This window comes from Cynocephalus volans, chromosome 11 (genome assembly GCF_027409185.1).
Source record: "Cynocephalus volans isolate mCynVol1 chromosome 11, mCynVol1.pri, whole genome shotgun sequence".
NCBI lineage: Eukaryota > Metazoa > Chordata > Mammalia > Dermoptera > Cynocephalidae > Cynocephalus > Cynocephalus volans.
Window position 1 is genome coordinate 19,693,906 of NC_084470.1, and position 24,135 is coordinate 19,718,040.

The 24,135-nt window shown below is 45.9% G+C and overlaps 1 protein-coding gene across 6 annotated transcripts in view; it reads left to right on the top strand.

Moving 5' to 3' along the window:
- The first annotated feature begins 293 nt into the window (after window positions 1-293).
- Window positions 294-24,135, top strand: part of NMNAT3 (nicotinamide nucleotide adenylyltransferase 3) — a 165,335-nt gene continuing 141,493 nt past the window's right edge. For all 6 annotated transcript variants that reach the window (XM_063114198.1, XM_063114200.1, XM_063114202.1 and 3 more), the window contains exon 1: window positions 294-513. The gene's annotated coding sequence lies outside the window, so the exon portion shown is untranslated. The remainder of the gene's footprint in view (window positions 514-24,135) is intronic.

Consider the following 24,135-nt stretch of genomic DNA (forward strand, 5'->3'; position numbering starts at 1 on the left):
CCAGGAAAATAAAAACCAACCACACACACACACACACACACACACACACACACACACACACACACACACACACACACACACACACACACACACACACACACACACACACACACACACACACACACACACACACACACACACAGAAGGGCCTTGGCAGGTGGAAGCCAGTGGGCGGGGACGGCTAGGGGGCGGGGCGCAGGGCCGGGTCTCCTCAGGGCCCGCCCTCAGCAAGGGGGCGGGGCGCGGAGCTGTTTCCCTCAGACTCCGCCCACAGCCGAGAGCCTGGGGAGCGCAAGGTCAAGTTCGCCTCGACCCCGCCCCCCAGCGTTGGGGGTTGGGAATGCTAGTAACGGTGCTCCCCGGACCGGAGGCGGCCTTATGTTGAGTGACCTGCCGCATCCTCGGGAGCGGGGCCCCGCGGGACAACAGCCCCGGTTCGGCCAGTCGGACCGCCCAGTGCCCCGCCGTCCCCCGAGGCTCGTCGAGTGGCGCTGCGGACGCCGGGACGCGCAGGTAAGCGTAGCCCGGGCCTGGCCAGCCCGACTCGCCCGCTCGGGCGCCGCGGACCTGGGCTCTGCTGGTTGTCTGGGCCCACGTGACTTCCGGCGCGCGGCGCAGACCCGGTCGCCGGTGCCCGGCGACAGGTGGCGGCGGAGTGCCCAGTCCCTCAGCCGGTCCCGGATCGTGCAGCTCCGCTCCGCCTGCGCGCCCCGTCCACTCCCACTGCACGGTAACCCCCTGACCCCCAGAACCCTCCGGCTCTGACCCGAGCCCGGGAGACACGGGTTCGGATCCCACTTCAGCGCTCGTGCGCCCAGCAATGAAAACTAAGTACCCAACAAATACGTGGCCCGCCGAGTGTCCGCCACAGGGCTAGGTGCTGGGGATGCTGTGGTGGCCAACAAACGCGGAGCTCACAGCCTAGTGGGGGAGACCTACAGCACAGGGTCCTCCAAACACACGTGTAAAACTTAAACTGTGGGGTGAAGACAGAAAGTCCAGGCTGTTGGAGAGCGTTTAACAGGGTCCTCAACTACGAAGGCTGCTGGAGCTAAAACTTCAATATGAATCAGAGAATGCTGGGGTGGAGCAGAACAGAGCAAACACATTTTGTTGGGAGCGAACTGGGTTGTTTGAGGAAAGGAGGGTCGGTGGAGCCGGCCCACATAGCTGGGCGCAGTGCAGTTCCGTCGCCCGAACTTCCTCCTCTGTAAAATGGGACTGTTCCTACCCACTGAGCATGGAAGCGTTGACTGTAAATGACCTCGCACTGTTCCAGGTGCCAGTAAGTACAGTAAGTGTTTCTGGATGGAGGCTGGAGATTGTTCTGGAGGAAACAGTGTGTGCCTGCCTCTGAGCAAACTCACTTCCCCTCTCCCTGAGTCCTGTTTCCTGCTCTATCAAATGGGGGGTTCTGAGTAGAATCTCTCAGACAGCCTGTTCTCTAAAATAATGACTGCTTTAGTCCTTCATTCTTGAGGCATTTAACTGGCTCCCACTTTACCCTGGCTCTGAGGATTCAGAGACAAATCAGACATGGGCTCAGCCCTCCTGGAATCCATGTGGGATGGACGAAGTGAAATAAAGTGACCATTCCAGCCTGTCAGAGCCCAGAGGAAGGGGTCTGAGCCTCTGGCCTTGCCAGGGAAATCCTGTCTGCTTCTGGCCGAGAACACTTTTCCCAGAAAGCTGCCCTTGTTACCACTAGCTCCATAAGCCCCCAGAACATATGGCTCACACTCCTCCACTGAGTGTAAGCTTCTTCCCGACTTCCCATTGGTGGCTCTCCACTCTTGTCACCCCCGAGTGGCCAAAAGACTCCCCAGGGCAGCAACTCTGCTGGTTTCTTGCACCTTAGACCTTGAGACCCCATAGATTTAGGAGAGAGTTTTGGGCTTTGGAAAACCTCTGTCAGCTGCTTGGTATATCTTATTGGCTTAGATGATCCCAGTTCTTTCTTTAGCTCTGTTCACACTGTTGGTGTAGACACAGGATTTGCTCCATGAAAACTGGCTGGGAGACCCAGAGAGAGGAGGAACCCAGTTGAAGGAGGAGTCTGGCACCATTTGTGGGGAGTGGTAAAAACAGAGGACAGATATTAACAGAAGAGTGTTGGAGGGAGAGGGGGAGAGGGCAGCCTTCGTGCAGCCCCTCTGTTTTTCTTCACAGACCACAGCAGTGTGCCAGCCTCGACGAGAAGGGAAGCTCCAGGCTTGGCGATCACAGACTGGAGTCTGTGACTGACTCTGGGCAGGTCACTTATTGTCTGGGCTGTGAGGACCGTAGGCTTAACAGGTGCTTGGCATATGCTGGCCCTGAAGAAATATTAACTCCCACCCTCTCCTTCCCCTGAATAAACTAAAATAGGAATAATAGTGCCTACCTCAGAGGGGTATCATGGGGATTTAATGAGTGCCTAAAATACATGAAGCAGTGCCTTACATGTAGGAATTACTATTACTGCTGCTGCTACTACTGTTATTATTCCTTATTCCGGGCAAGAATTGGTGACAGGGCAGTAGGAGGGTGCGTCGTTCGCCGCAGGGTGATTAGTGGGGGAGTCGGGTTATCTGCTGCAGAAAGCATCAGCCTGGCAGGAGCGCGGGTGTTCTGCTTGATAAAGGCCCTCTTGGGCAGCCACGCTGTCAGAAGGCCCAGAAGTGTGAATGGCTTTAAAGACTCAGGCCAAAGAAAACACAGCAAAAGTTGTGGGGAAAACTAGCGTTGAAAAAGATCTAAAATTGTCTTTTTCAGGTGTGTCTCTACCCATGGCTGGGTGTGGGTCCCCTGCAGGGGGCTGCCGCTGCCCTCTGTGACCCCTACCATCCTATAAGTATGGTAATTGCCTGAGATTGGCCTGGCTCTTGGGCTGGCCTGGGAGCTGTGGAGTCCATTTCCCTAACACCTGCACCTGATAGAGTACCAGGCCCAAAATGCGTGAATGAAAGAACAAATAAATGAACATAAACCTGCGAGGCAAACTTTTCATGGTGTAGAAGCATGCTGTTTTTAGAAAAGGAGTGTGAAGATGGGGAAAGATAAGTAATGTTTTTAAGCATTTGCCTAGGGCCAAGCATTTTCATGTGTATTGCAGCTTAGTGGAACACCACAGCTTTGTTGTCAGGTAAAAGTGCCCATGTGACCTCCCGTGCCACAGAAAAACTAAACCTAAGTTTTTGCATCTGTAAAATGGAAGTCGTTGTACCTAACTCATAGAGCTGTTAGGAGCATTAAGCAAGATAAGTATATGAAACGCTGACCTCAGTACACAGCAAGTAGTATGGTAAGTGCTCAGCCAGCAATGTCTGCTGTTGTTATTGATATATTTATTAGTCCTGCTAGTGATTTCCACTGTGGTGAGGAGCTGAGGGCCACAGGCACAGATGGGTGGAGTTGACTCTGAACTCAGCCCCTTCTGGAAGCAGACATTCGGCAGACACTAACCAGACAGCTTGTGTGAAATGAAGTCAACTTTAAGTGCATTTCGTTCATTACTTAAAGCACTTGACTATGTGAAATCTTAAAAAGAAAAAAACTGCAAAATGATAATTTATGTGCCTTTCAAGTTCAGGTATTTCATCATCTAGATAAATCTTCCATGCATCTATGTTAAACCACTTTGGGCTGTCGAAGCTCTTAAATAAAGTGCCTTGTCCTGACCAGTGTCTGCCTTTGCTCATTTATCATGGTTCCCTGGTAAAGACGGACAGATCCCATTTTGCAGGGCAAGCCTCAGGATGGCAGCTCCTGCCCCACTGTTTTAGCTGTGTAGTTCTGTATGATGGTGTTTAACAAACCACAGTGGACTCATGATTTCTTCATCACCGTCTCTCTCCCATACACACACTCATGTGCCAGTCTAGGAATTAGAAACAGAAAGCCCTTCTGTTGCTAGTGTGAATCTAGTAAATTGGCTCCTGGGAAATCTGAGGTTCTCGGTAATGGATTTTTGAGCAAATGTACCTTGGATGATAGTGATAGTGTCTTCTGGGAGTCAGAGCTGTCTGCTCTTTCCACCCGGGAGTACCATCTCTGGGCCTGGCCTCCTGCCCAGTAAAGGCCTGATCTGCATCTCTGTGCCTCCTCCATGCTGTCCATGCCTCTGGCCAGAGCTGCCCCTGAAGCCAGACTCTCCTGAGCAGCTGCAGATGTACAGCCATTTCAGGGAAGCCTCTCTGCATGGACTCCTCTGCTTCCCATAGTACCAGTGGGCACCTCTGTCCCCCTTCCCTTCTTCAGTTGCCCTGCATTACCTCCTCTGCTGGGCTGTGAGCGCTTCCATAGCTATTGGGCCAAGTGTTCCTGGTACCCAGCACCGTGCCTGGCACGTTGTCCTCCCTTCCTCCCTTCTTTCCTTCCTTCCTCCCTCCATTTCTTCCTTCCTCCTGTAAATACTTCAGACAGTGTCCTGGGGATTAGAATGGTGTGTCAAAATGACAGTCCTGACCTTCATTTAGCCCACACACATCATGAGACAGATTTAATAGACAGAATTAAGCACATAAACACACAGCAATAAATTATAAACTGAGTTAATCACCTTGAAGGAGAAGACTGCTGTGCCATGACAGTGTGTGAATGGGACAGACGTAGAAACATAGTCAGTGTCAATATAGATAGAGTGGGCCCATAAATACTGGAGGTTCACTTATTCATATACCTTTGAAGACCATTGGATGGTGTGTTGGGGCTTTTTGTATAAATTCTGTTAAACAATGTTTTATGCTGTTTAGACAATCTTACTAAAAATGTGTACTTTTAAAAACGGTTGAGCTTCAACTTCCCAGTGAGAGAATAATGCTAATGCTCCACTTTACTTACCCCTTCAGAGTTTACAGAGCCCCTCCTTGGGTGTTGTCTGGTTGGGTGCACCAGTTCTCAGCATTGTCTATCTCATACTGGGTGGTGGCGGCAGATGGGCATCCAGATCACCTGAGGTACATCTGGTGAGGTGAGCACTAGAGCCCTCTCTCTTCAGAGAGACAGAGTCCTCTAAGAACCTATTTGTTTCCTCCTTCGTTGATGCCCCTGCACATATCTGAATGAGGTTCCAGGATAGATTTCATCACGTTGTGGCTAGTGGCCTGCCATCTGGGAGGAAAGAAGGGCCAAGCTGACAGCTGTGTGCAGAGGGCAGGCCCACCTGTCTGCATGCCGCTGGGCAGGGCAGACTGGCAGTGGTCCTGTGCGTGCAGAGCTGTGCCATCCCAGCGTGGACCTCCAGAGGGATACCATGCCTGTCTACAAGCCCATTCAGTTCCATTGAGAAGAGGGCAAAAATAACACAAAAAGGCCTGTTTTAAATAAGACTTGATCCAAACAGCCCCAGGAAATGTTCTTTCTCCATGCCTGAATATTACTAGAGAGTTATTTTATTTGGCCAAAGCTGTTGACAGAATACATCTTCAATCCCCACCAGTCTCAGATGTAGACCTGATTACGAGATGAGCTGCCATCTTCCCTGGAGCAAAGGACAGAAGCCAGCGTCACTGTGCAGAGACTGATGGGCCACCTCACCACTCTTCGTGGGTGGGACTGACTGACATGCGTAGGCCGCCCAGGAAGGGCTGTATTCACAGGGTACAGCTTTAATAAGATTGTAATCATGTGGCTCTTAGCCATGGAGAAAAGAAGTGGCTCTGGAACTGTCCCTTCCATAAAGGCTGACACGCAGTGATGGTATTTATGCCTCTTGAAAGTGCATGTTAAGTGGTAATATTTATGAAAAGGGTTCTGAGGAGTAAATGTGTCCATCAGTCAACCTGGAACTTTTTAGAGCTCCTAAGATGGTTTTAAATTAGAGCCAATCTTCTTCCTGCCTTCTCCCTTCCATCAGCCCCCCTCCCTTGCTTCCCTTAAAAAAATGAAGTGTCAAAGCAGGATGGAGCCGGGGAGGAGGTAGGAAGTGCCTTGCAGAAGCAGAGTTAGCATATTAAAGGCGGTCATGTGGGGGCAGTGCTTTAGCCATGGGCCTTCCCACGTAGTCCCAGCGGTCTGAGGCAAGGAAAGTAGGCAGCCAGGCAGACAGACAAACAGGGTACAGCCTAAGTGCACCCTAACCAGCCGCAGCACTCTGCTGTCAGCCAGGCTGCTTGCTGGAAAGGGTTTGCACCTGGGGGGGGGGGGGGCGATGAAAACATGTGATGCAAACGAACTTGAATTTGGGCGCAGTAAATAGCAGATGGGAAAGAATGAATGTCAGTGTTAGTCAGTAAGGGAATCACACCAGGTCAAGTAAATAGAAGGCATAAGGAGGCTGGAAGTTTCTCTGTGACTAGGTGATCATTAGGACAGAATGCCTGATACACGAACAGGTATGTAGGAGTCTAACTTGAAATTATCACTGACTTTCAAATGTTCATTTTAAAGATCAGAAATAGGTGTTTATTGCACAAACCCTATACTTAGTATCAAAGACTGGTTTGCTTTTAATTTCCCCATCTGGCCTTCTCCTGTGTAACTTTTATCATGCTACCGGCTATTCTTGCCTTAATGTTTTTTGTGAGAAAAAGGATGCCGGTGTCTGTTACCTACATATAAATAATCAAAGGACCGTAGATGATAAAAGCAGACAGGCTGCCTGTTTTGGATGTCATCGAAATGCCATTACCTTTTGGCTTCTTCTGGGATTCTTCCTTAAGAAAATAAGTAGAAAGAGCCACTGTATAAAGATGCTCTGTGCATCATTATTATAATGGTGAAAACTTAGAAGTGACCTGAATATATAGCATAGGAGGTCAGCCAAATTACAGATCACTAGGTTGGTGGACCATTATGCACTACTTAAAAATGTCAAGATTAGTGACATGGGAAACCTTTACGTGCTCAGTGAACAGAATGCCGTAACAGTAAAGATATTCAGGAAGGGAACCTTCCAGGAAGACAAGAGTTGCATATGAACAGGGAAACTGTGGACAATTTTTTCATATTTCAGGCTTTCTATATTGTTTTATTATTCCTATAACTTTTAAAAAGTCTTAAAATGAGCCAAGTTAAGTAATGATTTTTCTGCTGTTTGCAGTTATAAGGCCATTACATTTGTGGCCTTATCCTGAATTAAAACTCTCAGTCAATAATTCTAAAGCCAGGTTGGCTCCCTGACTCCATGTCTCTAGTCCAGGGACATATTCTGGGGGTCCTGGCTGAATGGCCTACAGATGTATCCAGCTTGGTTCTGTAGACTTGGAGTCTCAGGATTTTTAAATTGAAGAAGAATATTGTCCCTTCTGGTCCCCAGTGGCCTGGGAGGAGTGGGGGACTCAGGTTTGCAACATTTGGAGGTTTCATTGGTGAAGTTTCAGCACCCTCTGCCCCCAACACACACACACACACACACACACACACACACACACACACACACCCATAGGTTAGCAATTGCCTGGGATAGCCCTGTGTCATCCTGGCTTCTTATCCTGTAAGACAAGAATACTCCAGTTCCTCAGGGACTAGATATTAAGTTCGTAATGCCAGCTATCCCTATGATGGCCCTATAGCCATGCATTCTATGCTGCCTAATGCTGACCCTTTAAAGCCTAGTGCATAGCCAATGATATATCCTAAACCAAAGTCATGCAATTGGTCAAGCAGTGGGAAATCATAACACATGTCTTTATTTGAGGCAAGGATTTTAGTCTGAGAAGTTTATTTGGGAGGGGATCCCAGGAAGCACTGTCAAGAAGTAGGGAAAAGAGCCAAGGGTAAGCACTGTCATGCAGGTTACCAGCATGGGCCCCTGGATTTTAATGCTGCTGAGGATCTCCAGAGCCAGTATAGCACACCCATCCCAGAGTTATGCCCTCACTGTTCCTGTCAGTAATTTCTTGAGCATTGTTCTTTAGGGGTTAATTCTTGGGTTCTTCTTGCAGATTCAAGTTGCCAGGTAAGCACCTGGGCAAAGAGATGCAAGTGCTCACAGTTGGAAGTCAAGCTGGCTTGCTCTAAGATAGTGGGATCTGTAGCCAAGGGCACAGCACAGTTGTCTGCTGTGAGGTCCTCCCCTAATACCGTGAACATTACCAGTGGGCTAAATTAAAGAAACCAGATCCATAATTCCCTGCTAAGTCACAGGCCTGGTTACACTAAATTGAAGACTGCATGAAGTAGTAACCAACCCTAAAAGTTTAAGAAAAAATAAATGGGAAAAAATTTTAAATAAGAAAAATATTACCATATTTTTTCTGGTGAATTGGGATAGACTACCAATATTTGATTTAAGTGTCAGAATGCTAATGCTTTGCAGCTGTACAGTTTGTGACCTAACGCTTTAAAAGAGGGCCTGAGTATATAATAAGATTTATCTTTACCGTGGCAATGTTTTCCCCTGTCATACCTTGATTACTTCTCTTATTTCTCTAGTACATCAAAATGATTTTAAAAGAAAAATTCATTAGGAGAAAATATTTAATCTCATTTATATCAACCCACAATTATATCTCTAGTGCCACGTTGTAATATTAATACTGGATTTACCATACGGACACTAATACCAGAGGATGGCAGAGAATTTCTGCAGCAATGGCTTTTAGGTGCTGTGATAAACGTTTTGTAGTCATTGCTTTCATAAAGAAACACTCTATCTCCAATTAAAGGTTTAGTAAGCTCTTCATCACAATATCTATTCACAATTGAGGCATATGATATGGTTGTGCTGACATTTCAACTTAATTCACTCTGTAGTTTTGTGGGTCCCAATCTATTTAATATGCTTTTTTACCCCTATGCATAGAGGAGGGATAGCAGCAGAAATTTGGGGGCATAATGCAGATTCTAGAAACACTTTCCATGTATTTATTATTATTAAGTCTATTGTAATACTTGTCACTACACATGAAGGCCTTACTCCAAGAGGTGATTTAAAATTGTTCATATAGTAAGCTCAATAGGGTTTAGTAGCTAAAGTTCATATGCTTTGAGTTATGGGCATTTTAAAATTTGTATAGAAAAAATTCAAGATTCCAGGGTTTTAGAGAAATGAAGCCATTTCCCTTTAAGCTATGGCCCAAGATGGAGCCATAAAGACCAAGATGACAGATACCCTGTGTCCATGCCCTAGGTGTGTGGCAGACATCCGTTGCTGACACCGAGCCTGAATCCTCCTCTACAGGATGCTCCAGATGACCAGCCACTCCGGTTCATTGGAACTGGCTCACTAGCTGAAGCCTGTGGACTCTCTGTGCTCCTGCATACCTTTCACCTGCCCCTGACATTGCTGGGAATGGTCAACAAAGAAAGCTTTCATAGTCCTGTTACCAAAAAAAAAAAAGATGAATTCAAGAGGCAGCTGGTTCGATCACCTTGTTACTTTTTGGCCTTCTTTCTGTCATGCACATGATCGGTGTTCAATTTGTCAATGTTTGTTTCCCTTCCTTTTTGCCTTCAGTATTAGTCTGTTTTCTAATGCTTATAATAGAATGCCTGAAACTGGGTAATTTATAAAGAAATGAAATTTATTTCTTACAGTTTTGGAGGCTAGGAAGTCCATGGTCCAGGGATCTGGTGAGGGCCTTCTTCTTGGTGGGAACTCTGCAGAGTCCCGTGGCAACCAGTGTATCACATGGAGAGAATGGGCTGAGCAAGAGAGCTACCCTTCTCACTTGCTCTACTTATAAAGCCATCAGAACCACACCCATGACAACCCATTAAACCGTCAACCCATTACTTCATGAATGGATCAATCCATTCATGAGGGCACAATCCTTGAGATCCAGTCTCCTCTCAAAGGCCTCATACCTTACAGATACCATAATCAATTTCCCACCCTCTTAACACTGTTACAATGGGGATCAAGTTTCCAATACATGAACTTTTGGGGGGCACATTTGACCCATAGCAGCTTCTGTCATGTGCGTGGTGATTTTTTTCCTTTGTTCTTTGCTTCCTCTAATGTTGCTCAGAAGATAAAGCATGGATCCCCAAATTATTTGCTGTTCTCTGTATTATAAAGTTTGGTTGAAGTCATTTGTATTCATGGGAATGCATTGAGATGTTTATTCTTTTCTACCACTTCAGGAAGGCTGCTCTGCTGCAGGTCACCAGTGACCTCCCATTACCCGATCTCATGGGCTTTCTCCGTCCATGTTGTTGGTGCAACATGTGACACATCTGACCACGCCATCCATTTGAGCCATTCTTTCTTGGCTCTTCCTTCCACCTCCCCATCCGTTCCTTCCTGGACTTCTCTACCTGCCCCCTCTCCTCTGCTGGCCTTTTCAGCAGGACATCCACAGGGTTTTTCCCTTGGCCTCCTCTTATCTGTGCATGCCACCTGGATGATTTCATACACACACCTGGTTTTTAACCATCACATTGACGTAGACGCTTCCCACATCCTTATGTCCATCACGCCTCCTCTCTAGACCCAGACCTGTGTCCAGCAGCCTATTGAGTGAGTCCTCTTGTGGCTCCCATAGGCATCCATGGCCAGCATGTTTCCTTTGTTCCAGACCAGTCTTCCTGCCACAGGGCCAACTAAATACTTGCCTCATCAGGTTGTTCCTGCTACCTCCTTGGACTCATAGGTAAACTGAGCTTGTCAGAAAGCTTCTGTCTTAGAAAACCAAGTGTAAGACAAGGGCATACACCAAGAACTACTCCTCTAAACTTAGGAGCTTAAAACAGTCACTTTATTATTATCTCTCAATTCTGGGAGTTGACTGGGCTCAGTGAGGCAGTTCTCGCCGTGGGTCTCTCATTTGGTGGCAGTTAGATGGTGGCTGGGGCTGGAGCCACCTCAAAGGCTTCCTCACTGAGTGGCTGGCAGTTGACAGTGGCTGTCAGCTGGGACCTCAGCCGGGATGTGGCCAGGATTTCCTCATAGCATGGCAGTTGGGTTCTAAGAACACACACCCCAAGAGGACCAAGTGAAAGCCATATCACCTCTTATGATCTTCCCCCAGAAGTCTCATAGCATCACTTCTGCCATATTTACTGGCCTGTTTCAAGGGAATAGAATATAGACCTACTTCTCCATGGGAGACATGTGACTGTCACATTGTGAGAAGAGCATGGATAGGAGACACTGCTATACCTAGGTTGAAAAATACATCTTGTCACAGTCTCCAAACATGTCTGACTACTTCCTTGGGAACTACTTTAAATGCCACAGAAGGTTTCTGTTTCGTTTATTAATTTTTTGAATAGGTAACATTTACGTGATTCAACAGTTAAGAAAAATAAATATAAAATATATATGAAAACGTTCCCTCTCATCCCATAGCTTCTACCACTACGTCCCCAGAGACAGTCACTGTTATGTTTTTTATATCTTTTCAGAGTTTATATTTTTTTATTTCGCCTTTTTATACAAAACATAGTACAGCCGGCCCTCCATATCCATGGGTCCTGCATCCGTAGATTCAACCAACCATGGATAGAAAATATTTGGAAAACAAAGGTTGTTTGCATCTGTACTGAATAAGTACACTCTTTTTTCTTGCCATTATTCCCTAAGCAATGTAGTATAACAACTATTTACATAGCATTTACATTGTTATAGGTGTTGTAAGTAATCTAGAGATGATTTAAAGTATACAGGAGGATGTGCATAGGTTATATGCAAAATGGCTGTAAACCATTTTATATCAGGGACTTAAGCATCTGCAGATTTTCGTGTCAGCGGGGGTCCCGGAACCAGTCCCCTATGGATACTGAGGGAAAAACTGTATTCTGTATTTACCATTCTGCTCTTTGCTTCTTTTCACTTAAATATCTGACAGGGATTTCCTTAAAGTACATAAAGTGTCTCTTTCAATTACAGACGTGCAGTATTCTGCTGTATGGCTTTACCCTAGCTCACTTAGTCTGTTTTCTGTAGGTGGGCACTGAACTGTTTCCAGTCTTTTGCTAGTACAGACAATACTGCAGTGAATGATGCATTTATGCCATTTTTTTATATGAGAATAAATTTGGAAGACTTCCTCAAGAGCTCTAGCCATTTAAGGGCACTCTCTTCCCACAGCGCCTTACATCCCATTCCATAATGGTTCCATGCCTCCTCTCACTAGACGAGGGCTCCCAGAGGTCATGGACTGGCCACTGTTGCTCATTTCCATGTGGGCTAGCACAGGGAGCTCTGTGCCCACGCCACACAGAGGAGGCCTGTGCCAAGGAGGGAGGAAGAGGGAAGAGTGGGGAGGAGTCCGAGTGCAGGTTTCTGGGTGGCCTGGATTCCCCCTCCACTAATTGCCCATGGAACTGCATCTCTTACTGGCAGTTACCACTTCAGGCCTGTGTGGTTCCTTCCTCAATCTGTCACTGAAAGTGGAATGTGATCCCACACCTTTTTGTCCAGTTTGTGTACAGTCTCTCCGGTCAGCCCTGGACTACTCCCTGACAGCTTGTCCTATTCAAGGATAGCACCAGCGGGGGTTTCATTGTGGAGAGGCTATGGGTGGTGGTCATCACATAGTACTAAGGTATTGTCAATGAATTGCTGTCCTGATAAAAATACAGCAAAATGGAATTTTCCTTTGCCAAGAAGTACAGTAGTTTCTTCCTTCTTGGTGGGGCATATGTTGCAAGCTCCACAGGGGATGCCCGAACCCGCAGATAGTACCAAACCCTATATACGCTATGTTTTTTCCTATACATACATACCTATGATAAAGTTTAATTTATAAATTAGGCACAGGAAGAAATTAAGAACAATAATTCATAATAAAATAGAACAATTATAACAGTGTGTTTTTGAAAATATATTTACAATATTGTAAATAAAAGTACAATAAGGGTCACTTGAACACAAGCACTGATACCGCGACAGATCTGAACTGAGATGGCTGCTGAGTAACTGGTGGAGACGCTGGACACGGGATGATCCACTCCTGGGTGGGATGGGGAGTGATGGTGGGCGATCTCATCACACTACGCAGAATGGCACGCAATTCAAAACTTATGAATTGTTTATTTCTGGAATTTTCCATGTAATATTTTTCTACTGTGGTAACAAACCATAGATAGCAGGGGGACTACTGTAGCGGAAAGTGAAACCATGGGTAGGGGGGACTACTGTATTCATAAATTGCAAATGTTTATTATTTCTGTTAGGAAATGTATTCCTTAAGGAGTACAGATTGCTTTTGTTAATTTAAGGCAGCCTAACTCTGATCTCCACAAGAAAGATTGACAGTTGTGCTTGTTGCCTTAAAGAAGGCTTTCTGGGATGGTGAATGTTCAGGATTCTTTCTATTGTAAGGAATAGAAACTTCATTCAAACTAGGATAAACAAAACTAGGAATATGGCTATTATAACAGAAAAGTTTTGGGTTGTCAGGCACAGCTAGATTCAGGCACTCTGATGATAGCATGAGGAATCTGGCCTTTTTGGTCTTTCAGCTCTTCTTACCACTGTTTTGGCTTCAATCTCCAAGGCAGGGAAGGTGGCAGCCCCTGATCTCAAAAGAAGACACCCTTTTGTCCAGTGTTGATATTTGTCCCTATTTGATTTGTCTTGCAGGAATCGTGTGACCACTCCTGGAACAATCATTTTTTCCAGGAAATTGAAATTTTGGGGCTTGGTTGCCAAACCTTCCAAAATCATGAGGATGGAAGCTGAGCACTTTACAAAACAATGGGATGCAGGATTGACATAATGAACTACCCAGCGTGGATGGTGACTCTGAATTTGAATTTCAGACTGGGAGGAGTATCTGAGTTGGGGATGGTGGGACTGGGAGTTAAGAAAAGGTTCATTATGCTAATCTCTTTCTTTTTGTATATGTTTACAAATACCTGTTTTAAAAAAAGTGCTTTTTGGGCCAATCCCGTGGCTCACTCGGGAGAGTGCGGCGCTGGGAGCACAGCAGCACCACCGCCGTGGGTTTGGATCCTATAGGGATGGCCGGTGTGCTCACTGGCTGAGCGCGGTGTGGCTGACACCAAGCCAAGGATTGCGATCCCCTTACCAGTCACAAAAAAAAAAAAAAAAAAAAAAAGTGCTTTTTTCAAAAAAAAAAAATGCATTAAAAAAAGAAGAGGAGCTTTTTTTCTGCCTTGGTTTGGGAATTCTCAAAAAACAAACCTTCACATCCCTGTACGTTTACTGTCTGATTTTCTCACATTCTCTTTTTCTTTTCATTGTGCATGGAAACCTTAATCCTTACTTCCCTCTGAGATTGGGAGGAAAATACACAGTACTTGACTTTAGATTTGTGTGGTGTGCTCAGTGGTGCGTGGGAGGAAGGTAGATAAGGGCCCTTAAGTCCATACCTTCATGGTTTCCAGGAGAAAAGCCTTGGAAAATTCCAGTTGGTAGAGGAGGATGTCCCTGCTATGACCATAAGTCTGCATCTCCCTCTTTTGTGGCCAGGAGTTGAGTCTAAATCAGTGTGGGTAGACCAGGTGAGGCCTTGTAGGGTCCAGGACTTTCTGATCCATGTATGTAGTTTAGGGGAGGCCAGATGCTCAGTCAGTCATGAATTGGCTGCTGGAGGAAATCTTAGAGAGTATTTGGATGGCCTTTTCATTTTGTATGGTAAGGAAGCTGAGGCCAGAGGAGTGACTTGCTCAAGGTCACACAGCGAAGAAGCAGGAGCAGAACTAGGTTTGAGTCCCCATAATCTGATTTGGGAGTCTAGTACCACTTAATAGCTGTGTGGCGTTGAGTAAGCTTCACTGCCTCTCTGAGCTTCAGTTTTCTCATCTGTTGTGATAGGCAGAATAAGGGCCATGAAAAAAAGCCCACGTACTAATTCCTGGAACCTGTGAATATGTTAGGCCACGTGACAGAGAGGAATTAAGATTGCAGGTGAAATTGAGGTTGCTAAGCAACCGATCTTAAGATAGGAGAGTATCCTGGATCATCTGGGTGGGCCCAGTCCTATCACAAGGGTCCTTGTAAGTGAAAGAGGGAAGCAGAAGAGTCAGTCAGAGAGATGCAGCATGAGAAAGACCAGACCAGCCATTGCTGGCTTGGAAGATGGAAGGGGGACACCAGCCAAGGAATGTGGCAGCCTCTAAAAGCTGAGAAAGGCAAGGAATGGATTCTCCCCTAGGCCTCCAGAAAGGAACACAGCCCTTCTAATGTCCCTTTTGGACTTCTGATTTGGCAGAACTGTAAGATAAGTGTGTGCTGTTTTAAGCCACTATGTTCGGGGTGTTTTATTACAACAATGGGAAACTAATGCACTTGCCTATCTCAAAAGACTAGCATTTAGAATCAGGGAGATAGTGACTGAAAATTACTCAGAAAAGATCCTGGAACATAGTAGATGCTCAATAAACAGTAAGATTAATAGTGGACAGTGGTGGTGGTGGCAGGCAGTGATGATTAATATAAAGGAAGAGTAGCCGATGGGCAGTTGTCTTTGAAGAACCAAAGTGGGTGCCTGTGGTGAGGTTCAGCCTAGGTGGAGGCCAGTAGGAGACACCAGATGGGCCACTTGGGTGGCCAAAGGCACCTTGCAGAAACCGCTCTGCTGCTAGAGTCAGCAAGGCCTTCCTCCTCCAATTCTTCAGCATCTCCAGCAGTACCACCCTACATCAGAGGAAGCAGGAGCTAGGGAAGGACTGACCCCATGATCTCTTCTATCAGGTGGAGCCCTGCCCTGGGGATCTGGTAGGATGAGGGCTTCTTTCTGACCCCTGAGCTTCTGCCTGACCCTCACCCTAACCCTTTGACTACCCTCATGGCCTTAAAGATTATTACTTCCACCCCCAGTGTCGTCAGCTAGTCTCTCTGACACAGCCTGTGTTGCTGTCGCATTTCATCTTCATGACAGCCCTCTGGGGCAGGTCTTTTTTCCCCATATTACAGACGAGCAAGTGGAAGCCCAAAAGGTTACTCAGCTTGCTCAAGGTCAAACAGCTCATTAGAGGCAGAGCTGGGATTATAAACCCCAGAGGTCTGGCTCCACATCCAGCCTCCTGGACAAAACTGGTCACCAGGTGGGAGAAGAGAGATGACTGCCATCCACCATGACTGGAAGGGGGCTTGGGAGCACTGTGCTTAGATGCTGTGGACCTGTCGGGATGAGATCCCCCAGATCCTCAGGAGGAGGCCCCCACTAGAGGGAACACCCCCTTCCATCCTCCTGCACCTCTGGGAATGAAGGAGCCCCCGGGTGGGACGGGGGTGGGGCACACCGTGTCTTGGGGACTTGTGGAGGTATTCACATCTGCCATTCTGAGTCACCACAACTGTATCAGTTTTATTTTTTTCAAAAGGTAGACACTAACATTTGGACTACTATTAGATGATATTGAGGAATTTTTGTTAACTACTATTAATTTTGTCAGATGTGATCATAAGTGAGAAAGTGTCCATATTTTAGAAAATGTCCTACATTTTTGAAGTATTTAGAGGTAAAATGTCAGAGTTTATAATGTACCTTAATATACTTCAGGGGGAAAGGGTGAAGTAAATGTGGAAATGTGTTAGTGACCATTTGGAGACCTCTGTGTGGCCGTTCATTGTACTGTTTCCTCTACTTTTTTGTGAAGTCATTCACTGAGCACTTAGCGTGTTCTCAGTCTTAGGCTGAATGAGACATAGCCCTATGCTACGTAAGTTACTTGACTGCAGTGGCAGAGGTATCTTGACTGTGGTAGGGCAGAGGTTGGGAGCAGAGGTGGAGGCAGCCTTGCTGGGACAGGCTCCGAGAAGAAGTCGGATCTCCAGACCTGATTCTGGGTTCTCCCCGTGGCACCGGTGCTTTTGTTGAGTTGTTTATAGTCAGTCCTGAATCAAGTAAATAAAAAACAGTTGGCTGAGTCTTTTCTGATGCCTGATCAATGAAAGATTCCTTACTGTGAGCAACTGTCGCTCCACAAACTGGTGGGCTGATTTTTCCTCCGTGGTGGCATTACTCCTTTGCTGTATTATGATACGAGAAAATGACCGTGGTGTTCTGTCGAACATCTTTTCATGGTACCTGCTATTTAAAAGGCATTACATTTTTCGCTTCAGGTTCCCCAGCACATTTTCTATGGCAAATTCTATAATCTTTTTGGTTTTACATGAAAGTTCATTTTTCAGACTTTGCATTGGAACAGATAATCAGATTTCCTGATCTCCTGTTAGCCTCCTCTTACTTTGTATTTTTCCTTATCAAAATAGCCACCTGGTGAAGAGGGACAGCCCCTGCAGTGTTTGTTCTTACCTTATCTTCTAACTGTAAGGTAACAATATTTCCAAGAACTGTATTGAGCATCTTTTAATAGAGACATCACTGCTAACCAAGAGGCCAGGCTTTGCCAAATACTGGTTTGGTTCTCTAAATACACTTTTATCCTTCAAATAAAACTCTATTTCCTATAAGCCTTTGGACATATGAATGCATAACAGGTGACCTCTTAGTCATAACTTCTTGGTGAAATGAATTGTATCAGATCAATTTATCCACAGACTCATCACATTTTTTGAGCTGTGAGGGACTTTAAGATGAATCGGGTACAGCTCTGTTAGTGGGAGAAACATTTATTTTAACCGTGTGGTCAATTCTCAATTAACAAGGGCAATGGAGTGGAAGGAGGTCACTGGTAATCAAAAATCATGGTGAAAATAAAGTTATAGTCAACAGTGGATTATTGGGGGGCTGATGAACTGGTTTGTGGATTAATTGAGGTTAAGACACGGTGGACCCTAAGATGTCATCCCTTTGGTAATTGGCCATTAGCTGCTCCCCACTTGGCACTCACCCACCCTTTCTGTCCCAGGGAAGAGAGGGGCATCCCAGAGGCTGGATCAGACAGAGCTAGTTGACCTTGGCCGGGTTGGTACCATGACAGTAGAAACCTTCGTCTTGAGAGCTAGGCCCCTTGGTCCCACTGGCCCCTCGAGCAGTGGGTCTCAGACTTCAAGCCTCAGAACAACCTGGAGGGCTTGTTAAGACCCAGATTGTTGGACCTCTGCTAGGGTTTCTGATTAAGTCTGGAGTGGGACCTAAGAACTTGCATTTCTAACAAGCGCTTAGGTGAAGCTGATACTGCTGGACTTTGAATACTGCTACTTTCTAAAACATGCTTTTCATGCCAAGTTGCACATTAGAATCACCTGGGGAGTCTTTAAAAATGATCAATGCCTGGATACGCCTTGACCAGGTACAAGAAAGGCTCTGGATGTAGTACCCAGCCAGGGGTAATTTTTAAAGCCTCCCAGGTGATTCCAGTGTGCATCCAGGATTGACAGCTGTTGCTCTAGATAATGCTTCCCACACTTTAGACATCCGTGTACAGCTCTCATGATTTTTTTTATATCTTTATCCCCGTGTATATTTGTCTAATGTTTTTCTTTAAATCAGTTTTTTTATGTAAATAGATTTATTTTAAAAGCAAACTACATGTCTCCTTCATGTAGGAATACTAGTTTCACATGCCATAAATGGGACATAACTGTAAAAACAAATATATTTTCTGTCGACATTTTTAAGGTCTCACCTGAAATCATCTTGCATCCCATCTCGCTTGGGAGTCTCTGCTCTCAAACTGTGTTTTTCAATCTTTGTTCTATCAGAAAGATGATGAAATACACTATTTATGTTCTTCACATGCTCTCATGGGCCAGGTAGGGCTGTGCTAACTCTGAGCATACCTGATCTTCTGCCCGAGACAAACAGGTCTGAATGAAAGTGAAAACGACCGTAGTACAGAATAGCCTCCATGAGGTGAGAATCTTTACTTTGTGGTTGTTGTTGTTGTTTATTTTATTTTGTCAATATTCAATGTGGTTGATTATTGTGCCCATTACCGAAACCTCCCTCCCTCCTCCCTCTCCCCCCTCCCTCCCAACAATGTCCTTTCTGTTCGCTTGTCGTATCAACTTCAAGGAATTGTAATTGTTGTGTTTTCTTCCCTCCCCCCCCGTTGTTTGTATATTTATTTATTTATTTTTTAGCTCCCACCAATAAGTGAGAACATGTGATATTTCTCTTTCTGTGCTTGACTAGTTTCACTTAATATAATTCTCTCTAGGTCCATTCATGTCATTGCAAATAGCAGTATTTCATTCTTTTTTATAGCTGAGTAGTATTCCATTGTGTAGATGTACCACATTTTCCGTATCCACTCATCTGATGATGGACATTTGGGCTGGTTCCAACTCTTAGCTATTGCTGCGATGAACATTGGAGAACAGGTATATCTTCGACTTGATTATTTCCATTCCTCTGGGTATATTCCCAGCAGTGGGATAGCTGGGTTATATGGTAGATCTATCTGCAACAGAGTGGGAGAAAATATTGCAAAATATACATCTGACAAAGGATTAATATCCAGAATATACAAGGAACTGAAACAACTTTACAAGAAAAAAACAAGTAACCCAATTAAAAAATGAGCAAAAGAGCTAAATAGGCATTTCTCAAAGGAATATATACGAATGGCCAACAGACACATGAAAAAATGCTCAACATCACTCAGCATTCGGGAAATGCAAATCAAAACCACACTGAGATACCATCTCACCGCAGTTAGGATGGCTAAAATCCAAAAGACTGTGAATGATAAATGCTGGCGAGGTTGCGGAGAAAAAGGAACTCTCATACATTGCTGGTGGGACTGCAAAATGGTGCAGCCTCTATGGAAAATGGTATGGAGGTTCCTCAAACTATTGCAGAATCTTACTTTTAAAGAAAGTAATTCATCAGTAGGAGGATAGATAAACTGGTGTAGCCAAGTGATGGGATACCACTCAGCAATTCTGAAAAGAAGGAAACTGCTGGTACACACAGCCCCATGGGTGAGCCTCAAAACCACGTGCTGAGCAAAGCCAGACACAGAAGACTGTCCAGGTGTGACTCCACGTATAGTGAAAGTTTGAAAACAGGCAGAACTAGTGTATGGTGTAAAAACAGAATAGTGGTCGCTTCAGGGAGGAGGACAGGGAGATTGAGTGGGAAGGGACACAGGATGCTCTCCAGGGTGAAGGGGATGTTCTGTATGTTGATAGGGGCTGGAGTTACATGGGTGCATGCATTTGTCAGAATTCATTGAATGAAGATTTGTACATTTCCTTGTATGTTGAAAGGAAGGAAAAAAGAATGCTAAACAAATACTGAACTCTATTTGATACGCATGCTGAAATGTTTAGGGATGTGAGCTGCTGTCTGCAACTTACTTTGAAAAGCATCAAAAAACTAAACTAGACTGATGAATGGACCGAAGAGTAGATAAATGATAAAACAAACGTAATAAAATATTAATGGTAGAATCTAGGTGATGGATATCCAGGTGGGCACTTTAAAATTCTTCCAACTTGGCTGTATGTTTGAAAATCTTTCATAATAAAAGTTGGGGGAAAATTGACACATACATTCAAAACAGACAAACAAGTACTTCATCCGCATGACTGAGTTCTTCAGCATTGCCACCTCAGTGGGTCTTGCTAGGGATGGCTCCTCACAGACATCCCATGGGCTGGAGGCTTGGAAGGGTGAGCCAGGAGTGGGAGGCATGGTCCTCGAGAGAGGCTGCTGTGCTGGGAGAGACCAGAGAGGACTGTGAGTCTGAGCTCCTGGGTGTTGGGCCCACTGCAGTGGGAAAATGCCAAGGGCATTTCCTTCCTTCACCTTGGGGGTCCCAGGGAGGGTCACCTGGGCAGTGAGCCCTGGGAGAGAAGGTCTACAGAAGCTGTATTAGACATGATCTGCAAATGCCTCCTGGGCCTTGTCATAGAGATGGCTGCTTCCCAGGCTCCTCCAACTAGCAGGACCCCAAAACATGCCACCTCTAATGTCTTACTGGCTAGCCTGAGTCCAGGGAATGTTGAGGCTGGGGGTAGAGTACGAGGTATGAGCTTACCATCATGGAGATTGGTCAGGTTCAGTGGGCTTGAACAGCTCTGGAAAGGGGATCTCAAGGGGGCCTCACAGGACTGACCAGGGACCTGAGGCACCTCTCTGGCCTGCAGGGTCCTCTCTGGCCTGCAGGGTCCTCCCTGCCCTCAGCACTCCCCCCCACAGACCAGCTCTACAACACAGCTCCACAGCACCACCCTGCAACACCCACCATGACACACACACCCCCACCCCCGCACACTCCCCACAGCAAACCCCCATGAACCATCCCCAACATGACTTCCATGACACATAGTGCAGCACAGCCCTCCTCCGTCACCTGCCCTCACCTGACACACATTCACAGCACCTCCCCCCATGAGACACCCCTCTGCCATTAGACCCCTCCATGGCAGACCCTCCCACCGCAGAAGCCCCCACAATACCCCCTACAGTACATGCTCCTGTGTGACCCCTCCGAGACACATACCCCCACCCAACACAGCCTCAGCACACTCCCCACAGCACAGCCCCTAGGACAAACCCCTATCCAACCTTGAATACAGACCCTTGCCTATGTTGTTGAAGGAAGGGTAGCTCTGATAGCTGCGTGCTGCCTGCTTTTACCTTCCTGTGCTTGGGCAAAGCTCTTGAGACACACAGGAGGGAGAACAATTTCCTTTTGAGGGAAGACGCTATGAGTGATGTGTAAAGAATGGTTAATATGTGGTTACATCCATTGTTTCCTACAAAAATGAACGAGCCTATCTTGAACACCAAAGAGCGCGGGGCTCGAGTGGAGGGGCAGTATGGGCTTAGTCAGGGCTCCAGCTGGTTTCTGCACCTCCAAAGACAGTGGGCATTGGAATGTCCTGGCCCCTGTGATCCAACAGCAGCTTGTGCTTGCCCTGTGTTTCCTAGTGCTGTGTCTTTGGACCAAGCCACAAGCTTCTGTGTCCCTGTCAGAAACAAAGTGATAGTACTTCTCTGCACAGTATTTGCAAAAATTAAAGATAACACATAAGACAGTGTAGTTACAGGCACAGTATGGGGACTGCTGAAATATAAGTTAGTAGACCTAAAAAGTGCCTAGCATATAGTACACTAACCTTTAGCTATAGTTGTTGTTATTAATTTATTATGATTGTGATTTACTATTGTCATCAGTGAGGATTTAAAGTGTGAAAAGAGTAATATTTGGAATTTCTGTAGCTACATGACATGATTTTTTGTTTTTACCACAAATGGCATTTTGGACATTTAAGTAGCTTCTTATTGTTTTTTTCCATGGCTGACTCTCCACTAAAATGAGTTCCTGGAGAGCAGGGACTGTATCCCCCATACCTTAGTTGCCAGGACTGAGCGCAGTCACCAGCACTGAGCAAAGTCACACATGGAAGGTGTTAGGAATTTGGATGGGGGGCACAATTTCTTGATGAGCAAGTCATCACAGTAACAAAACTGTTTAGCTCATCTGAACTGCACTTTAGAAATAAATCCACCCACAGGACCTTCAAAGCCATGGTTGCATTCTCATTTTCATGCTACTCTGTCGATTAATGGTACATGGCAATGAGTGGGACATTAAGTTGCCAAAAGGTCTGAAATGCATAGAAGAATCCTTTCCACTTCAGTCAGTGACCCGATTTCATTGCCTCCCATCCATTACCAAGCCTTGTCTTCAACCACATCCCCCACCAGGACAGAAAGGCAGCCAGCCATGGCTGTGCCCTGAGCTTATTTAGGAGAGACCATGATGCAAACTGACATGGCTGGATGCTATCATAGTATGGCCAAACACTGTAGTTGTTTAGATGCATCCCAGTTAGTGACATTCCCATCTTTTAAAATTCCTACTAGAAGCAGAAAAAGCGAGAGGTAGTGTCCAAGAATGCGAAGGACCTGCCCATCACCTAAAGCAGCCCAGTTTTCAAGGAGCTGATCTCGGAGACCCCTCACAAGCAGCAGTTCTGCTGCTGGCTGGGCTCTGCCCTGCATGCTGCAGTCTGGAGCGGGTTGTAGGTGAACTGATGGCAGTGAGCACACACACTGTGGGGAAGGCCTGGTCTAATACAGCCCACAGCTTGCATTTCGTTTTTCAAACTCTTGCTATTATATTGCCATTGGCAAAAGATGTGGCAGTGCTCACTTCTTCCCTCCCTCTGTGTCTCGGTACGTTAGTAATTTAAAAGTACTTCTCCTTCTTCATCTAGAGAAGTAAAAATAATTATAATAGAAATGGGTAATTTGCAGCTACAATGCCAGGTTGATAATCAAAAACTTGTAAATGGAAACATGAGCATATGTTTATCACTTCTTGAAATTAGAATGCAATTGAAAGTAGCTGTGGACTCAAAGAGAGGGCATTATGGAAGAGAGGGCAGGCTTAGTTGTTAGTTGGAGACCTGCCTGCTAATGAGGCTTTTAAGTTGCTGCTGCCTCAGGAGCCGTGAATAAAGCAAGGCGTCTCTGAGAGCTGCTCAGCTGTTCATGGGACCCTCGGATAATCACTTGTGGATTGATCACTCCCCTGTGTAAAACCATGCAAGGGCTCACCAGCCTCCATCATCACGATCAAGTTTGACCTTGACAACATAGAACACAGGCTCTTGGCGACATGACCCATGCCCCCAACCCCACCTTAGCTACTCTGTTGACCCTCTGACAGCTTCACTATGCCACGTGGCCTCTCTCTTTCCCGTGCTTTTGCAAATGCTGTTTCGTCTTCCCAACTCATTTACCTGCCTGCCTATTATCCTTCAAAACTCAAAACACCTGTTACTTCCTCCTGACCCTCCCGCCCTCCCCCCCCCCACCTGGCTGAGCTGGGGTCCCTCCTCTGTGTGCCCCGGCTCATTCTGTTGCCATTTATGCCAGCTCTGACCATCCTGGGTCCAGCCCATTGGTTAGCCTTTCTGCCCCACCAGCATAGCCAGGTGAGCCTCTAGGCAGGAATGTGGCTTATCCTGTCTCCCTGGTTCCTGGCATACTGCCTGACACATGGTAGATGCTGTTTGATGTTTACTGAATGAAGGGATTATTAATGGCGGTCAAGGACTTTGAAATGATTTTAAAATTTGTCTTTGAAAAAGCAGTTATGACATAGAGTCAGTGATAAAATAAATTGTATAATGCATTCCACAGCCAACTGGGTATTTGTATTCTCTGTGTCCATGATCATTTTTGTGATGGTCTAAGGGTGGATCATGAGATAGGCCTGCCCAGTTTTCAAGTCAAAAGCAAAATTGGCCTGAGAAACAATGGTTTTGCCTTGTTGTGAATACTTCATGCCTCTGTAGTCAGGACAGCTATGTGTTTGCTGTTTTGCATCTTATTTTTGTGATGCTATTAGAAGTACTGAAGAGCACACAGTGCTTTCAGCATCAAAAGGATGTCAGTCTTATTAATGACAAGGTTGTGAGCCCAG